General features: G+C 42.6%; 1 pseudogene; it reads left to right on the forward strand.

Moving 5' to 3' along the window:
- The first annotated feature begins 209 nt into the window (after nt 1–209).
- On the forward strand, nt 210–1,055 carry LOC149335564 (omega-amidase NIT2 pseudogene; annotated as a pseudogene).
- Nucleotides 1,056–4,848: the final 3,793 nt, after the last annotated feature.

Below are 4,848 nucleotides of genomic sequence, written 5' to 3' on the forward strand. Positions count from 1 at the left end.
TGTCGAGTGCTGCCTCGCAGAATGTATGGAGTCACGATTGTCGTTAAAGCCTTCTGCATGTTTCATGAAGTGCAGTGTTTGTTCACTACAAGTTCTAGCTAGAATGCATTAAAGTGGTTGATGTGTTCTATATAGCATAGTTGAGAGCGATTTGTGCACTTTCTCCGAGCTTGTAAGGGACAAGTATAAACTACAATTTTTTGCAAAGAATGGCTTCTACGAGATTTCGTATTGCCAGCGTGCAGCTAGCTGTGAGGGCGAGCAAATCTGAAAATCTGGCCAGAGCCCGAGACCACGTAAGCAACGCAGCTGCGATGGGCGCCAAGATCGTGTGCTTGCCTCCATTCTTCGGCTTTCCCTGCAGCTTTCAGAACTTCGTCAAGTATGCCGAGCCAATCCCTGGTGAAACCAGCGAGTACCTTTCGGATGTGGCCAGTGCTACCAACGTGTACCTCATCGGTGGCACAATGCCTGAACGGGTAAACGACAAGCTCTACAACACATGTCTTGTGTATGGTCCCGACGGCAAGATGCTCGCCAAGCATCGCAAACTGCACCTCTTCGAAGTCGACATTCCTGGAAAGATAACGGTCAGAGAGTCTGAATGCTTCACGGCGGGCAGCAGCCTTACAACGTTTGAAACTCCTTACTGCAAGGTGGGCCTAGGTATCTGCTACGATATTCGCTTTCCAGAAATGGCGTCACTCTACTCCCAGTTGGGCTGCAAGCTTCTGTGCTACCCCGGTGCTTTCAGTATGGTGACGGGTCCGCTTCACTGGGAGTTAATTCAACGGGTGCGGGCTGTCGACAACCAACTCTACGTGGCATCGGCTTCGCTGGCAAGAGACACACGAGGTTGGTACATCTCGTGGGGTCACAGTATGTTGGTGGATCCATTGGGCAACGTCGTCGCTTCGGGGGGTTCGGAGGAAGACACAGTCTTCGGTGATGTCCATCTCGAACTCTTGGAGTCCGTGAGAAACGAGATACCCGTCACGAGACAGAAGAGGAATGACCTTTGCGACGTCGCGAACGTATATAGTGCGAAGTGTTGACATCACGCTGAACAAGACGCATACAAGCTGAGACTGAGACTTGGGAGCGCTAGGTTCTAGACAAGGGAACAACACACACAAAGGAACAACACGAGACTCGAGCGCAAACTTACAACTGTAGCGCAAACTTACAGCAAACAAGCGCTGACACTTCATCTGACTTGGTTTAGCCCCAGTAACCGAGCTTTATAAGTCATAATTTCCTCCTAGAGACCAACACGTTTCTATAGAGTTGTGAAAAGAGCCTTTGTTGCGCTAACTGTATCATAAGGGTTTCCACAGTTTCCTCCGTGGATGCCCATTTATACAGCATGTTGCAAACAACAAAAAAGCATTCCTTTGCAGAGCCTCCTCACCCCTCAAACGTAAACATACTGTTTCAATAAATAAGACTAATGTCCACCGTCTGAGCAGTAAGTATACTGCAATGAAAATATGTCGTGTATTAATGAGATTTAGATATCCTTTGGTGATTTTCATTAGTCTCGCATTTCACTACGGTCTTCTCACTGATTACCTTGGGTACAGTTGTCTGACTTAATGGTCCGAAGTTGTTCCACAGAAACCAGGAATAGCGACTCAAGAAATACATTCAAAATTGCCTAATCCGACATTTTGAAATATCAGTTTAGAATCAAAAGCGGAATTTGATGCTTCATTTTTGGCAGGAGAGGAGGGTAGGTACTTTTAAGGTCTCAGCAGGTAATTATTGATTAGAGGAACTGGTAGGCAACACTCCGACCAAAGATCTCTTAACAAGAAAAAGCGAAGCTTAGACGCCGACTCAGCACCTTTCTTCGGGTGTGACAGATTGAAGAAGTCGTCCTTGAAAAAGGTTCCAAGTCGGCCCCCAAACATGTTATTCACCCTCTTGAGATTTTTCGTCGAAGCGTGATCTTGTTTTTCTGCAGCGGACGAAGTTACAATTCAAATAGAGGCACAAAAGATAATTTTTTTAGAAGACGCTATGTAAACACGGCATTGCATGAATTCACCTTCTTAAAAGTCTTATACCAGCCAACTAGCAAATTAAGTGGTGTGTCAAGCACCTTGAGCCAAGGGCTAAGAAAACGTACTTTGTAAGGGATGCATGATACAAACGACGTATTGTTTGCCGTCTTGAGGTGTAACTAAGATTATTTCTTTTCTTTCCGGCTACTTAAAGATAACTAAGATTACTAATGAACATGTCCATTTCGCAAAGTTTAGAAGGATTAGAAGGCAAAGCATCTCAAGCGCTGTCCTTTAATTTCGGTGCTTATAAACAGCCCGCGAAATAGGAAGAAAAAACAGCGCAGTGCCCTAAAGTATTGTAGCCCTCTCAGTCATATTTTGTAGAAACGAAGCCTGCGGGCTGGTCGTTCCAAAATGAGCAGCGGCTGTTAACTTCAACAAGAAGCAAACCAATGCAAACTAATAGACGGAGACTACCTCGCACTGCACAGCTTCACTAATTTTCCGTCCTTTCATCTTTTTGCCTGTGGCAAGAATCAGCAAAAACTCCATCTGAATCGGGTTTTGGTGGCCTGCTTTTAAGGCGTACGAGACAGCGATGCGGGCTTTCTACACTCATGACGAGGTTGCTTACTCACTTTGACTCACTTTCAGTCTCTGTCCCAAGGTACACCGCGTAAGTGGACGAGGTGTACTTTGGGACCGAAACTGAAGCGTCTTTTTCTGTATCCGTTCTACAACTACGCGAAATATTTTTGGCACAAATAATACAAATATTGCACATAAATTAGCTCGTTAATTCATTAGCAAAATTTGTCGAGTACTCTGAGTAAAATACTCTGAGTTCCACCAGAGCATCACCGAAGTGTAAGTCGTCGGTTTCAACCATATGCAATCTACCCATTTTTTTAAACCTCCCCTCATGTTACCTTGCCCACCCTGCATAAAAATGAACAAAGGTCGAAACGATGATAAAATGTGATGAGAAGTTTACAATGAACTAACAGTTTCCAGGCTCAGATCCGTACACAAAGCTGTTCAGGCTTTCTAGACGCAAAAGAAATCAGCCAAAGCGGTTTTAGGAAAACATTTTTTAGTGGATTTATTTATTTATTTATTTGTTTGCCTGTCTGTCTGTCTGTCTGTTTGTTTGTTTGTTTGTTTGTTTGTTTGTTTGTTTGTTTGTTTGTTTGTTTGTTTGTTTGTTTGTTTGTTTGTTAACATACCTTCACGGCCCGTAGGGCATTACAGAAGAGAGTGGAGGGCATCAGGTAAGTACAGAATATAGCAGGTAAACGGTAATAAAATAGGAAAGGAATAAAATAGGAAATTCAACACAGTTAAGCTGAAGAATGCTGACAACTGGAAATAAACGTGTTCTTCAATGACAGATGTGAACAGTTTTGATGAAATTTTGAAAAATGCGTTAGCTCCGCAAAATGGCATGTCTACTTGATGAAGGTGATCTCTACAGGATCAGATATAATATATAGTTCAGATAGAAACTCTTCGAGACGCTGATCGTTATGATAGACTTTGTGAAAGTATGAAAAGCGAGACATTTTCTCCGTAAAGAAACAACAAACAATTCAAAGTAACTTTCATTAATGAGTTACTGAAAAAAAACGAGGGTTGTATAGAATATGAATCTCGTGCAACGATTTGTACCGACTCAAAGTTTTGAAGGTGATATTGAAGACCGGGATTACACACCGAGTATGAAGGCTCTAACTTTGGGTGTATGAAGGATTTATAAGCTAACAAGTATAATGAGGGAGGCGAAATAAGGAAATATCGCCTTAAATATTCGAACATACGATTAGTTCGTCTGACAGTGCAGTTTATATGCATATATCATGACAGGCTATCGGTGACGTAAAAACCTAGGTTTTTTTACGATGCTACAAATTCTGGTAAGAAACTTTCTGTATGGTAGCCGAAACCGTAAGTGATAAAAGCAGCCTTGTTCCAGGAAGTTCTCTTTGCTCTGAACTTTGTAATCTTAAGGCGCATTTTCTAGACGTTGCACCAGTCGGATGTTTTAATGATATCAAAGTGAAGTTCGATGGGTCACAATCCGAATTACGTCAACGGGGAATAATCTGATACAAAAGTAATGTGATCGGCCAAGTCCTAAGGCGGACAAGGAAAAGTAAAACTCCTAGCCCCGAATCATGCGTTACACCTGTAAACTGTGCACGCAAAAGAATCAGTTATTAACATTTCGAAAACTTATTTTTTTTACGTGGAAAATTTTCGTCCCATGCTAAAAAGTTCGGGTCAGTGTTTCATCCGCTAAGCTTCAAACAAAGTATGCGATGGTCATATATCTGCGGAAAATCCAGGACTGTGTACTCGATATAGGATGCACAGTTAGTGGCTGCGAAGATGACGTCAGTAAAAGAGGTGAGCTGTGTCTCACGTATAGTTCGGTAAAGTGGTTAAATTATGTCCCGCGTTAAAGCAAATCGAAAAGGTACGCAGAAGTTGGTCGGAGATGCAAGCTGCGTCTCGTATATCCTCCAATCAAAATAGTTTCGTTTTTTTTTTCTCTCCGCCGCCAACATAATGCGACTATGTCAGACAAACTTCATTTCACGTGTCATTTCAGGCATTTCTGCTCTTTTTGCTGAACCAACAACTGCAATTACTGCAAGACTGCTGTTCGTAACAGTAACTGAACGTAGTACTCAGTAGCACACCTGTTCAGTTAGTAATTGGACATATGGAATATGGCCACCGTGACTTTATACATAACCAAGCGGATGGCAAATGGCGAAGGCGAAATGATGTCCCAATGATCTTTAGAAATGAACAGCAGTCGTACATGGTAGCAATA

This window comes from Amblyomma mixtum, chromosome 7 (assembly GCF_055824585.1).
Source record: "Amblyomma mixtum isolate Tamu chromosome 7, ASM5582458v1, whole genome shotgun sequence".
Classification (NCBI taxonomy): domain Eukaryota; kingdom Metazoa; phylum Arthropoda; class Arachnida; order Ixodida; family Ixodidae; genus Amblyomma; species Amblyomma mixtum.